The following is a 13,258-nucleotide window of genomic DNA, read 5'->3' on the forward strand; positions in this document are numbered from 1 at the left end:
CAAAAGCTGGGGGTGGTATTCTAAAAGTTTAGCGAAATATTGAGAGGTAACTCAGGAGCAGTTTGAAAGATCTAGAAGTTGATTGTCCAATGACACAGAAGGGCTGGGATGAACATGTCCTGTGAAAAATGGACATACTAAAGAAGAGTCATGTCAAATGTTGACATTTTTGATAACATTATATTAGAAAAGCGGTTACATTGCAAAACCCTATGATTTGGACGCTATGATTTTTTTTCTTCCCGGCAGGAAACCCATATAAGCTACCATTGTGTGATCTCTGTTGTTTTGGACAGCAGTACTCACCCTGTTTCCAACATCATACGCAATTTGATCAAGGTCATCGCGTTGCCAAAACTTGTCATGGAACTAATGCCTCCCCGTGCCCACAGACTGTAAGGTTCCATGGTGTAACGGTTAGAACTCTGGATTTTGAATCCAGCTATCCGAGTTCAAATCTCGGTGGAACCTTTAAGAAATTCCTTCAGCCAAAGATTGTTTTCATGACTTTTGGGGCAGAGATTGAGTTAAAAATCAAGACCTTTATTTCATGACCCCAAACATGCTGATAAAAGGTTCAAAAGGGACACTCTTCTGCATGTCTATGGTTTTCCCAATGAAACCATCAGTTTACTTCTTAGTGCAGCCAGAAGACTCCCATTCAAACAGAGTGCTTGGGGAACAATCAACCCTGATCTAGGATGTAAAGCTGTATAGCAAAGGGAATGAAACCCATGCATCTGGCTTCCTGCATGTAGTAGTCGTGGCTGAGTGGTTAAGGCGATGGACTTGAAATCGATTGGGGTCTCCCCGCGCAGGTTCAAATCCTGCCGACTACGTCTAAGTTTCCTGTCCTTAGAGCATAGCATTGCTAGACTAAATCTTTCTCTTTGAACCCCTCTGTCCAGCGTGCAAGTTTCCAGAGATGAGAAAGTACAATCCCTTTTGCAAAAAGCTATGAAGTAGCTTTTGACTTGCAAAATGTGTAGCGCCTTCCGAATGATAAGCTTTAAATGTCTGCCTGTATATAGCTTTAGGGGTCTTTTTTAATTTCTACCCCATTACCAGGCAAAGGATACAGTAATGTGATTATAAGACAGATTCGGAGATGATTTTAAGACAACCCTTGTCGTATGACCACAGCACCTTTAGAAAGCCTATAGAACAAGATTTTTACAAAATTGGTCGTCCTAGTGAAAAATAAGCTTTTCCAAATGTTAATTGTTTGAAATTGAAACATGTTTTCTGATTTCATGTCCTTAAACATTTCATCATTTTGTGTGGCTTTTGTTCCCCTTCTTTCTTGACAGGAAGCTACTGTGAACACATAAGACAATTCCCTTCACCCCTTGCAATTTAAGAAGACAGTTACCTCCCACCACTTTCATATTGTTCTCCAACTGGGCCATAAACTTTTCTGCCAACTATGCTTTTGCCTGCCATTTCAGAGGTTTAAGGTTCCAAAAGCTGGGGGTGGTATTCTAAAAGTTTAGCGAAATATTGAGAGGTAACTCAGGAGCAGTTTGAAAGATCTAGAAGTTGATTGTCCAATGACACAGAAGGGCTGGGATGAACATGTCCTGTGAAAAATGGACATACTAAAGAAGAGTCATGTCAAATGTTGACATTTTTGATAACATTATATTAGAAAAGCGGTTACATTGCAAAACCCTATGATTTGGACGCTATGATTTTTTTTCTTCCCGGCAGGAAACCCATATAAGCTACCATTGTGTGATCTCTGTTGTTTTGGACAGCAGTACTCACCCTGTTTCCAACATCATACGCAATTTGATCAAGGTCATCGCGTTGCCAAGGCTTGTCATGGAACTAATGCCTCCCCGTGCCCACAGACTGTAAGGTTCCATGGTGTAACGGTTAGCACTCTGGACTTTGAATCCAGCTATCCGAGTTCAAATCTCGGTGGAACCTTTAAGAAATTCCTTCAGCCAAAGATTGTTTTCATGACTTTTGGGGCAGAGATTGAGTTAAAAATCAAGACCTTTATTTCATGACCCCAAACATGCTGATAAAAGGTTCAAAAGGGACACTCTTCTGCACGTCTATGGTTTTCCCAATGAAACCATCAGTTTACTTCTTAGTGCAGCCAGAAGACTCCCATTCAAACAGAGTGCTTGGGGAACAATCAACCCTGATCTAGGATGTAAAGCTGTGTAGCAAAGGGAATGAAACCCATGCATCTGGCTTCCTGCATGTAGTAGTCGTGGCCGAGTGGTTAAGGCGATGGACTTGAAATCGATTGGGGTCTCCCCGCGCAGGTTCAAATCCTGCCGACTACGTCTAAGTTTTCTGTCCTTAGAGCATAGCATTGCTAGACTAAATCTTTCTCTTTGAACCCCTCTGTCCAGCGTGCAAGTTTCCAGAGATGAGAAAGTACAATCCCTTTTGCAAAAAGCTATGAAGTAGCTTTTGACTTGCAAAATGTGTAGCGCCTTCCGAATGATAAGCTTTAAATGTCTGCCTGTATATAGCTTTAGGGGTCTTTTTTAATTTCTACCCCATTACCAGGCAAAGGATACAGTAATGTGATTATAAGACAGATTCGGAGATGATTTTAAGACAACCCTTGTCGTATGACCACAGCACCTTTAGAAAGCCTATAGAACAAGATTTTTACAAAATTGGTCGTCCTAGTGAAAAATAAGCTTTTCCAAATGTTAATTGTTTGAAATTGAAACATGTTTTCTGATTTCATGTCCTTAAACATTTCATCATTTTGTGTGGCTTTTGTTCCCCTTCTTTCTTGACAGGAAGCTACTGTGAACACATAAGACAATTCCCTTCACCCCTTGCAATTTAAGAAGACAGTTACCTCCCACCACTTTCATATTGTTCTCCAACTGGGCCATAAACTTTTCTGCCAACTATGCTTTTGCCTGCCATCTCAGAGGTTTAAGGTTCCAAAAGCTGGGGGTGGTATTCTAAAAGTTTAGCGAAATATTGAGAGGTAACTCAGGAGCAGTTTGAAAGATCTAGAAGTTGATTGTCCAATGACACAGAAGGGCTGGGATGAACATGTCCTGTGAAAAATGGACATACTAAAGAAGAGTCATGTCAAATGTTGACATTTTTGATAACATTATATTAGAAAAGCGGTTACATTGCAAACCCTATGATTTGGACGCTATGATTTTTTTTCTTCCCGGCAGGAAACCCATATAAGCTACCATTGTGTGATCTCTGTTGTTTTGGACAGCAGTACTCACCCTGTTTCCAACATCATACGCAATTTGATCAAGGTCATCGCGTTGCCAAGGCTTGTCATGGAACTAATGCTTCCCCTGCCCACAGACTGTAAGGTTCCATGGTGTAACGGTTAGCACTCTGGACTTTGAATCCAGCTATCCGAGTTCAAATCTTGGTGGAACCTTTAAGAAATTCCTTCAGCCAAAGATTGTTTTCATGACTTTTGGGGCAGAGATTGAGTTAAAAATCAAGACCTTTATTTCATGACCCCAAACATGCTGATAAAAGGTTCAAAAGGGACACTCTTCTGCACGTCTATGGTTTTCCCAATGAAACCATCAGTTTACTTCTTAGTGCAGCCAGAAGACTCCCATTCAAACAGAGTGCTTGGGGAACAATCAACCCTGATCTAGGATGTAAAGCTGTGTAGCAAAGGGAATGAAACCCATGCATCTGGCTTCCTGCATGTAGTAGTCGTGGCCGAGTGGTTAAGGCGATGGACTTGAAATCGATTGGGGTCTCCCCGCGCAGGTTCAAATCCTGCTGACTACGTCTAAGTTTTCTGTCCTTAGAGCATAGCATTGCTAGACTAAATCTTTCTCTTTGAACCCCTCTGTCCAGCGTGCAAGTTTCCAGAGATGAGAAAGTACAATCCCTTTTGCAAAAAGCTATGAAGTAGCTTTTGACTTGCAAAATGTGTAGCGCCTTCCGAATGATAAGCTTTAAATGTCTGCCTGTATATAGCTTTAGGGGTCTTTTTTAATTTCTACCCCATTACCAGGCAAAGGATACAGTAATGTGATTATAAGACAGATTCGGAGATGATTTTAAGACAACCCTTGTCGTATGACCACAGCACCTTTAGAAAGCCTATAGAACAAGATTTTTACAAAATTGGTCGTCCTAGTGAAAAATAAGCTTTTCCAAATGTTAATTGTTTGAAATTGAAACATGTTTTCTGATTTCATGTCCTTAAACATTTCATCATTTTGTGTGGCTTTTGTTCCCCTTCTTTCTTGACAGGAAGCTACTGTGAACACATAAGACAATTCCCTTCACCCCTTGCAATTTAAGAAGACAGTTACCTCCCACCACTTTCATATTGTTCTCCAACTGGGCCATAAACTTTTCTGCCAACTATGCTTTTGCCTGCCATCTCAGAGGTTTAAGGTTCCAAAAGCTGGGGGTGGTATTCTAAAAGTTTAGCGAAATATTGAGAGGTAACTCAGGAGCAGTTTGAAAGATCTAGAAGTTGATTGTCCAATGACACAGAAGGGCTGGGATGAACATGTCCTGTGAAAAATGGACATACTAAAGAAGAGTCATGTCAAATGTTGACATTTTTGATAACATTATATTAGAAAAGCGGTTACATTGCAAAACCCTATGATTTGGACGCTATGATTTTTTTCCTTCCCGGCAGGAAACCCATATAAGCTACCATCGTGTGATCTCTGTTGTTTTGGACAGCAGTACTCACCCTGTTTCCAACATCATACGCAATTTGATCAAGGTCATCGCGTTGCCAAGGCTTGTCATGGAACTAATGCCTCCCCGTGCCCACAGACTATAAGGTTCCATGGTGTAACGGTTAGCATTCTGGACTTTGAATCCAGCGATCCGAGTTCAAATCTCGGTGGAACCTTTAAGAAATTCCTTCAGCCAAAGATTGTTTTCATGACTTTTGGGGCAGAGATTGAGTTAAAAATCAAGACCTTTATTTCATGACCCCAAACATGCTGATAAAATGTTCAAAAGGGACACTCTTCTGCACGTCTATGGTTTTCCCAATGAAACCATCAGTTTACTTCTTAGTGCAGCCAGAAGACTCCCATTCAAACAGAGTGCTTGGGGAACAATCAACCCTGATCTAGGATGTTAAGCTGTGTAGCAAAGGGAATGAAACCCATGCATCTGGCTTCCTGCATGTAGTAGTCGTGGCCGAGTGGTTAAGGCGATGGACTTGAAATCAATTGGGGTCTCCCCGCCCAGGTTCAAATCCTGCCGACTACATCTAAGTTTTCTGTCCTTAGAGCATAGCATTGCTAGACTAAATCTTTCTCTTTGAACCCCTCTGTCCAGCGTGCAAGTTTCCAGAGATGAGAAAGTACAATCCCTTTTGCAAAAATTTATGAAGTAGCTTTTGACTTGCAAAATGTGTAGCGCCTTCCGAATGATAAGCTTTAAATGTCTGCCTGTATATAGCTTTAGGGGTCTTTTTTAATTTCTACCCCATTACAAGGCAAAGGATACAGTAATGTGATTATAAGACAGATTCGGAGATGATTTTAAGACAACCCTTGTCGTATGACCACAGCACCTTTAGAAAGCCTATAGAACAAGATTTTTACAAAATTGGTCGTCCTAGTGAAAAATAAGCTTTTCCAAATGTTAATTGTTTGAAATTGAAACATGTTTTCTGATTTCATGTCCTTAAACATTTCATCATTTTGTGTGGCTTTTGTTCCCCTTCTTTCTTGACAGGAAGCTACTGTGAACACATAAGACAATTCCCTTCACCCCTTGCAATTTAAGAAGACAGTTACCTCCCACCACTTTCATATTGTTCTCCAACTGGGCCATAAACTTTTCTGGCAACTATGCTTTTGCCTGCCATCTCAGAGGTTTAAGGCTCCAAAAGCTGGGGGTGGTATTCTAAAAGTTTAGCGAAATATTGAGAGGTAACTCAGGAGCAGTTTGAAAGATCTAGAAGTTGATTGTCCAATGACACAGAAGGGCTGGGATGAACATGTCCTGTGAAAAATGGACATACTAAAGAAGAGTCATGTCAAATGTTGACATTTTTGATAACATTATATTAGAAAAGCGGTTACATTGCAAAACCCTATGATTTGGACGCTATGATTTTTTTCCTTCCCGGCAGGAAACCCATATAAGCTACCATCGTGTGATCTCTGTTGTTTTGGACAGCAGTACTCACCCTGTTTCCAACATCATACGCAATTTCATCAAGGTCATCGCGTTGCCAAGGCTTGTCATGGAACTAATGCCTCCCCGTGCCCACAGACTGTAAGGTTCCATGGTGTAACGGTTAGCACTCTGGACTTTGAATCCAGCGATCCGAGTTCAAATCTCGGTGGAACCTTTAAGAAATTCCTTCAGCCAAAGATTGTTTTCATGACTTTTGGGGCAGAGATTGAGTTAAAAATCAAGACCTTTATTTCATGACCCCAAACACGCTGATAAAAGGTTCAAAAGGGACACTCTTCTGCACGTCTATGGTTTTCCCAATGAAACCATCAGTTTACTTCTTAGTGCAGCCAGAAGACTCCCATTCAAACAGAGTGCTTGGGGAACAATCAACCCTGATCTAGGATGTTAAGCTGTGTAGCAAAGGGAATGAAACCCATGCATCTGGCTTCCTGCATGTAGTAGTCGTGGCCGAGTGGTTAAGGCGATGGACTTGAAATCCATTGGGGTCTCCCCGCGCAGGTTCAAATCCTGCCGACTACGTCTAAGTTTTCTGTCCTTAGAGCATAGCATTGCTAGACTAAATCTTTCTCTTTGAACCCCTCTGTCCAGCGTGCAAGTTTCCAGAGATGAGAAAGTACAATCCCTTTTGCAAAAAGCTATGAAGTAGCTTTTGACTTGCAAAATGTGTAGCGCCTTCCGAATGATAAGCTTTAAATGTCTGCCTGTATATAGCTTTAGGGGTCTTTTTTAATTTCTACCCCATTACAAGGCAAAGGATACAGTAATGTGATTATAAGACAGATTCGGAGATGATTTTAAGACAACCCTTGTCGTATGACCACAGCACCTTTAGAAAGCCTATAGAACAAGATTTTTACAAAATTGGTCGTCCTAGTGAAAAATAAGCTTTTCCAAATGTTAATTGTTTGAAATTGAAACATGTTTTCTGATTTCATGTCCTTAAACATTTCATCATTTTGTGTGGCTTTTGTTCCACTTCTTTCTTGACAGGAAGCTACTGTGAACACATAAGACAATTCCCTTCACCCCTTGCAATTTAAGAAGACAGTTACCTCCCACCACTTTCATATTGTTCTCCAACTGGGCCATAAACTTTTCTGGCAACTATGCTTTTGCCTGCCATCTCAGAGGTTTAAGGTTCCAAAAGCTGGGGGTGGTATTCTAAAAGTTTAGCGAAATATTGAGAGGTAACTCAGGAGCAGTTTGAAAGATCTAGAAGTTGATTGTCCAATGACACAGAAGGGCTGGGATGAACATGTCCTGTGAAAAATGGACATACTAAAGAAGAGTCATGTCAAATGTTGACATTTTTGATAACATTATATTAGAAAAGCGGTTACATTGCAAAACCCTATGATTTGGACGCTATGATTTTTTTCCTTCCCGGCAGGAAACCCATATAAGCTACCATCGTGTGATCTCTGTTGTTTTGGACAGCAGTACTCATCCTGTTTCCAACATCATACGCAATTTGATCAAGGTCATCGCGTTGCCAAGGCTTGTCATGGAACTAATGCCTCCCCGTGCCCACAGACTGTAAGGTTCCATGGTGTAACGGTTAGCACTCTGGACTTTGAATCCAGCGATCCGAGTTCAAATCTCGGTGGAACCTTTAAGAAATTCCTTCAGCCAAAGATTGTTTTCATGACTTTTGGGGCAGAGATTGAGTTAAAAATCAAGACCTTTATTTCATGGCCCCAAACATGCTGATAAAAGGTTCAAAAGGGACACTCTTCTGCACGTCTATGGTTTTCCCAATGAAACCATCAGTTTACTTCTTAGTGCAGCCAGAAGACTCCCATTCAAACAGAGTGCTTGGGGAACAATCAACCCTGATCTAGGATGTTAAGCTGTGTAGCAAAGGGAATGAAACCCATGCATCTGGCTTCCTGCATGTAGTAGTCGTGGCCGAGTGGTTAAGGCGATGGACTTGAAATCCATTGGGGTCTCCCCGCGCAGGTTCAAATCCTGCCGACTACGTCTAAGTTTTCTGTCCTTAGAGCATAGCATTGCTAGACTAAGTCTTTCTCTTTGAACCCCTCTGTCCAGCGTGCAAGTTTCCAGAGATGAGAAAGTACAATCCCTTTTGCAAAAAGCTATGAAGTAGCTTTTGACTTGCAAAATGTGTAGCGCCTTCCGAATGATAAGCTTTAAATGTCTGCCTGTATATAGCTTTAGGGGTCTTTTTTAATTTCTACCCCATTACCAGGCAAAGGATACAGTAATGTGATTATAAGACAGATTCGGAGATGATTTTAAGACAACCCTTGTCGTATGACCACAGCACCTTTAGAAAGCCTATAGAACAAGATTTTTACAAAATTGGTCGTCCTAGTGAAAAATAAGCTTTTCCAAATGTTAATTGTTTGAAATTGAAACATGTTTTCTGATTTCATGTCCTTAAACATTTCATCATTTTGTGTGGCTTTTGTTCCCCTTCTTTCTTGACAGGAAGCTACTGTGAACACATAAGACAATTCCCTTCACCCCTTGCAATTTAAGAAGACAGTTACCTCCCACCACTTTCATATTGTTCTCCAACTGGGCCATAAACTTTTCTGCCAACTATGCTTTTGCCTGCCATCTCAGAGGTTTAAGGTTCCAAAAGCTGGGGGTGGTATTCTAAAAGTTTAGCGAAATATTGAGAGGTAACTCAGGAGCAGTTTGAAAGATCTAGAAGTTGATTGTCCAATGACACAGAAGGGCTGGGATGAACATGTCCTGTGAAAAGTGGACATACTAAAGAAGAGACATGTCAAATGTTGACATTTTTGATAACATTATATTAGAAAAGCGGTTACATTGCAAAACCCTATGATTTGGACGCTATGATTTTTTTCCTTCCCGGCAGGAAACCCATATAAGCTACCATCGTGTGATCTCTGTTGTTTTGGACAGCAGTACTCACCCTGTTTCCAACATCATACGCAATTTGATCAAGGTCATCGCGTTGCCAAGGCTTGTCATGCAACTAATGCCTCCCCGTGCCCACAGACTATAAGGTTCCATGGTGTAACGGTTAGCATTCTGGACTTTGAATCCAGCGATCCGAGTTCAAATCTCGGTGGAACCTTTAAGAAATTCCTTCAGCCAAAGATTGTTTTCATGACTTTTGGGGCAGAGATTGAGTTAAAAATCAAGACCTTTATTTCATGACCCCAAACATGCTGATAAAATGTTCAAAAGGGACACTCTTCTGCACGTCTATGGTTTTCCCAATGAAACCATCAGTTTACTTCTTAGTGCAGCCAGAAGACTCCCATTCAAACAGAGTGCTTGGGGAACAATCAACCCTGATCTAGGATGTTAAGCTGTGTAGCAAAGGGAATGAAACCCATGCATCTGGCTTCCTGCATGTAGAAGTCGTGGCCGAGTGGTTAAGGCGATGGACTTGAAATCCATTGGGGTCTCCCTGCGCAGGTTCAAATCCTGCTGACTACGTCTAAGTTTTCGGTCCTTAGAGCATAGCATTGCTAGAATAAATCTTTCTCTTTGAACCCCTCTGTCCAGCGTGCAAGTTTCCAGAGATGAGAAAGTACAATCCCTTTTGCAAAAAGCTATGAAGTAGCTTTTGACTTGCAAAATGTGTAGCGCCTTCCGAATGATAAGCTTTAAATGTCTGCCTGTATATAGCTTTAGGGGTCTTTTTTAATTTCTACCCCATTACCAGGCAAAGGATACAGTAATGTGATTATAAGACAGATTCGGAGATGATTTTAAGACAACCCTTGTCGTATGACCACAGCACCTTTAGAAAGCCTATAGAACAAGATTTTTACAAAATTGGTCGTCCTAGTGAAAAATAAGCTTTTCCAAATGTTAATTGTTTGAAATTGAAACATGTTTTCTGATTTCATGTCCTTAAACATTTCATCATTTTGTGTGGCTTTTGTTCCCCTTCTTTCTTGACAGGAAGCTACTGTGAACACATAAGACAATTCCCTTCACCCCTTGCAATTTAAGAAGACAGTTACCTCCCACCACTTTCATATTGTTCTCCAACTGGGCCATAAACTTTTCTGGCAACTATGCTTTTGCCTGCCATCTCAGAGGTTTAAGGTTCCAAAAGCTGGGGGTGGTATTCTAAAAGTTTAGCGAAATATTGAGAGGTAACTCAGGAGCAGTTTGAAAGATCTAGAAGTTGATTGTCCAATGACACAGAAGGGCTGGGATGAACATGTCCTGTGAAAAATGGACATACTAAAGAAGAGTCATGTCAAATGTTGACATTTTTGATAACATTATATTAGAAAAGCGGTTACATTGCAAAACCCTATGATTTGGACGCTATGATTTTTTTCCTTCCCGGCAGGAAACCCATATAAGCTACCATCGTGTGATCTCTGTTGTTTTGGACAGCAGTACTCATCCTGTTTCCAACATCATACGCAATTTGATCAAGGTCATCGCGTTGCCAAGGCTTGTCATGGAACTAATGCCTCCCCGTGCCCACAGACTGTAAGGTTCCATGGTGTAACGGTTAGCACTCTGGACTTTGAATCCAGCGATCCGAGTTCAAATCTCGGTGGAACCTTTAAGAAATTCCTTCAGCCAAAGATTGTTTTCATGACTTTTGGGGCAGAGATTGAGTTAAAAATCAAGACCTTTATTTCATGACCCCAAACATGCTGATAAAAGGTTCAAAAGGGACACTCTTCTGCACGTCTATGGTTTTCCCAATGAAACCATCAGTTTACTTCTTAGTGCAGCCAGAAGACTCCCATTCAAACAGAGTGCTTGGGGAACAATCAACCCTGATCTAGGATGTTAAGCTGTGTAGCAAAGGGAATGAAACCCATGCATCTGCCTTCCTGCATGTAGTAGTCGTGGCCGAGTGGTTAAGGCGATGGACTTGAAATCCATTGGGGTCTCCCCGCGCAGGTTCAAATCCTGCCGACTACGTCTAAGTTTTCTGTCCTTAGAGCATAGCATTGCTAGACTAAGTCTTTCTCTTTGAACCCCTCTGTCCAGCGTGCAAGTTTCCAGAGATGAGAAAGTACAATCCCTTTTGCAAAAAGCTATGAAGTAGCTTTTGACTTGCAAAATGTGTAGCGCCTTCCGAATGATAAGCTTTAAATGTCTGCCTGTATATAGCTTTAGGGGTCTTTTTTAATTTCGACCCCATTACCAGGCAAAGGATACAGTAATGTGATTATAAGACAGATTCGGAGATGATTTTAAGACAACCCTTGTCGTATGACCACAGCACCTTTAGAAAGCCTATAGAACAAGATTTTTACAAAATTGGTCGTCCTAGTGAAAAATAAGCTTTTCCAAATGTTAATTGTTTGAAATTGAAACATGTTTTCTGATTTCATGTCCTTAAACATTTCATCATTTTGTGTGGCTTTTGTTCCCCTTCTTTCTTGACAGGAAGCTACTGTGAACACATAAGACAATTCCCTTCACCCCTTGCAATTTAAGAAGACAGTTACCTCCCACCACTTTCATATTGTTCTCCAACTGGGCCATAAACTTTTCTGCCAACTATGCTTTTGCCTGCCATCTCAGAGGTTTAAGGTTCCAAAAGCTGGGGGTGGTATTCTAAAAGTTTAGCGAAATATTGAGAGGTAACTCAGGAGCAGTTTGAAAGATCTAGAAGTTGATTGTCCAATGACACAGAAGGGCTGGGATGAACATGTCCTGTGAAAAATGGACATACTAAAGAAGAGTCATGTCAAATGTTGACATTTTTGATAACATTATATTAGAAAAGCGGTTACATTGCAAAACCCTATGATTTGGACGCTATGATTTTTTTCCTTCCCGGCAGGAAACCCATATAAGCTACCATCGTGTGATCTCTGTTGTTTTGGACAGCAGTACTCACCCTGTTTCCAACATCATACGCAATTTCATCAAGGTCATCGCGTTGCCAAGGCTTGTCATGGAACTAATGCCTCCCCGTGCCCACAGACTGTAAGGTTCCATGGTGTAACGGTTAGCACTCTGGACTTTGAATCCAGCGATCCGAGTTCAAATCTCGGTGGAACCTTTAAGAAATTCCTTCAGCCAAAGATTGTTTTCATGACTTTTGGGGCAGAGATTGAGTTAAAAATCAAGACCTTTATTTCATGACCCCAAACACGCTGATAAAAGGTTCAAAAGGGACACTCTTCTGCACGTCTATGGTTTTCCCAATGAAACCATCAGTTTACTTCTTAGTGCAGCCAGAAGACTCCCATTCAAACAGAGTGCTTGGGGAACAATCAACCCTGATCTAGGATGTTAAGCTGTGTAGCAAAGGGAATGAAACCCATGCATCTGGCTTCCTGCATGTAGTAGTCGTGGCCGAGTGGTTAAGGCGATGGACTTGAAATCCATTGGGGTCTCCCCGCGCAGGTTCAAATCCTGCCGACTACGTCTAAGTTTTCTGTCCTTAGAGCATAGCATTGCTAGACTAAATCTTTCTCTTTGAACCCCTCTGTCCAGCGTGCAAGTTTCCAGAGATGAGAAAGTACAATCCCTTTTGCAAAAAGCTATGAAGTAGCTTTTGACTTGCAAAATGTGTAGCGCCTTCCGAATGATAAGCTTTAAATGTCTGCCTGTATATAGCTTTAGGGGTCTTTTTTAATTTCTACCCCATTACAAGGCACAGGATACAGTAATGTGATTATAAGACAGATTCGGAGATGATTTTAAGACAACCCTTGTCGTATGACCACAGCACCTTTAGAAAGCCTATAGAACAAGATTTTTACAAAATTGGTCGTCCTAGTGAAAAATAAGCTTTTCCAAATGTTAATTGTTTGAAATTGAAACATGTTTTCTGATTTCATGTCCTTAAACATTTCATCATTTTGTGTGGCTTTTGTTCCACTTCTTTCTTGACAGGAAGCTACTGTGAACACATAAGACAATTCCCTTCACCCCTTGCAATTTAAGAAGACAGTTACCTCCCACCACTTTCATATTGTTCTCCAACTGGGCCATAAACTTTTCTGCCAACTATGCTTTTGCCTGCCATCTCAGAGGTTTAAGGTTCCAAAAGCTGGGGGTGGTATTCTAAAAGTTTAGCGAAATATTGAGAGGTAACTCAGGAGCAGTTTGAAAGATCTAGAAGTTGATTGTCCAATGACACAGAAGGGCTGGGATG

At 41.1% G+C, this 13,258-nt stretch overlaps 17 non-coding genes across 17 annotated transcripts; all 17 read left to right on the forward strand.

Annotated features, from left to right (window-relative positions):
- Positions 1 to 757: 757 nt before the first annotated feature.
- TRNAS-UGA (transfer RNA serine (anticodon UGA)) lies at positions 758 to 839 on the forward strand. Its single transcript has one exon. It is a non-coding gene; the product is annotated as a tRNA-Ser (tRNA).
- Positions 840 to 1,860: 1,021 nt separating this feature from the next.
- On the forward strand, positions 1,861 to 1,932 carry TRNAQ-UUG (transfer RNA glutamine (anticodon UUG)). Its single transcript has one exon. It is a non-coding gene; the product is annotated as a tRNA-Gln (tRNA).
- Positions 1,933 to 2,218: 286 nt separating this feature from the next.
- On the forward strand, positions 2,219 to 2,300 carry TRNAS-UGA (transfer RNA serine (anticodon UGA)). Its single transcript has one exon. It is a non-coding gene; the product is annotated as a tRNA-Ser (tRNA).
- Positions 2,301 to 3,319: 1,019 nt separating this feature from the next.
- TRNAQ-UUG (transfer RNA glutamine (anticodon UUG)) lies at positions 3,320 to 3,391 on the forward strand. The gene has a single exon. It is a non-coding gene; the product is annotated as a tRNA-Gln (tRNA).
- A 286-nt stretch (positions 3,392 to 3,677) lies between these two features.
- On the forward strand, positions 3,678 to 3,759 carry TRNAS-UGA (transfer RNA serine (anticodon UGA)). Its single transcript has one exon. It is a non-coding gene; the product is annotated as a tRNA-Ser (tRNA).
- Positions 3,760 to 4,780: 1,021 nt separating this feature from the next.
- Positions 4,781 to 4,852, forward strand: TRNAQ-UUG (transfer RNA glutamine (anticodon UUG)). The gene has a single exon. It is a non-coding gene; the product is annotated as a tRNA-Gln (tRNA).
- A 286-nt stretch (positions 4,853 to 5,138) lies between these two features.
- Positions 5,139 to 5,220, forward strand: TRNAS-UGA (transfer RNA serine (anticodon UGA)). Its single transcript has one exon. It is a non-coding gene; the product is annotated as a tRNA-Ser (tRNA).
- A 1,021-nt stretch (positions 5,221 to 6,241) lies between these two features.
- On the forward strand, positions 6,242 to 6,313 carry TRNAQ-UUG (transfer RNA glutamine (anticodon UUG)). The gene has a single exon. It is a non-coding gene; the product is annotated as a tRNA-Gln (tRNA).
- A 286-nt stretch (positions 6,314 to 6,599) lies between these two features.
- Positions 6,600 to 6,681, forward strand: TRNAS-UGA (transfer RNA serine (anticodon UGA)). Its single transcript has one exon. It is a non-coding gene; the product is annotated as a tRNA-Ser (tRNA).
- Positions 6,682 to 7,702: 1,021 nt separating this feature from the next.
- TRNAQ-UUG (transfer RNA glutamine (anticodon UUG)) lies at positions 7,703 to 7,774 on the forward strand. The gene has a single exon. It is a non-coding gene; the product is annotated as a tRNA-Gln (tRNA).
- A 286-nt stretch (positions 7,775 to 8,060) lies between these two features.
- Positions 8,061 to 8,142, forward strand: TRNAS-UGA (transfer RNA serine (anticodon UGA)). The gene has a single exon. It is a non-coding gene; the product is annotated as a tRNA-Ser (tRNA).
- Positions 8,143 to 9,163: 1,021 nt separating this feature from the next.
- On the forward strand, positions 9,164 to 9,235 carry TRNAQ-UUG (transfer RNA glutamine (anticodon UUG)). Its single transcript has one exon. It is a non-coding gene; the product is annotated as a tRNA-Gln (tRNA).
- Positions 9,236 to 9,518: 283 nt separating this feature from the next.
- TRNAS-UGA (transfer RNA serine (anticodon UGA)) lies at positions 9,519 to 9,603 on the forward strand. Its single transcript has one exon. It is a non-coding gene; the product is annotated as a tRNA-Ser (tRNA).
- Positions 9,604 to 10,624: 1,021 nt separating this feature from the next.
- TRNAQ-UUG (transfer RNA glutamine (anticodon UUG)) lies at positions 10,625 to 10,696 on the forward strand. Its single transcript has one exon. It is a non-coding gene; the product is annotated as a tRNA-Gln (tRNA).
- A 286-nt stretch (positions 10,697 to 10,982) lies between these two features.
- On the forward strand, positions 10,983 to 11,064 carry TRNAS-UGA (transfer RNA serine (anticodon UGA)). The gene has a single exon. It is a non-coding gene; the product is annotated as a tRNA-Ser (tRNA).
- A 1,021-nt stretch (positions 11,065 to 12,085) lies between these two features.
- On the forward strand, positions 12,086 to 12,157 carry TRNAQ-UUG (transfer RNA glutamine (anticodon UUG)). Its single transcript has one exon. It is a non-coding gene; the product is annotated as a tRNA-Gln (tRNA).
- Positions 12,158 to 12,443: 286 nt separating this feature from the next.
- On the forward strand, positions 12,444 to 12,525 carry TRNAS-UGA (transfer RNA serine (anticodon UGA)). The gene has a single exon. It is a non-coding gene; the product is annotated as a tRNA-Ser (tRNA).
- Positions 12,526 to 13,258: the final 733 nt, after the last annotated feature.

Source organism: Engystomops pustulosus, chromosome 7, assembly GCF_040894005.1.
Source record: "Engystomops pustulosus chromosome 7, aEngPut4.maternal, whole genome shotgun sequence".
In the NCBI taxonomy this organism is placed as follows: Eukaryota; Metazoa; Chordata; class Amphibia; order Anura; family Leptodactylidae; genus Engystomops; species Engystomops pustulosus.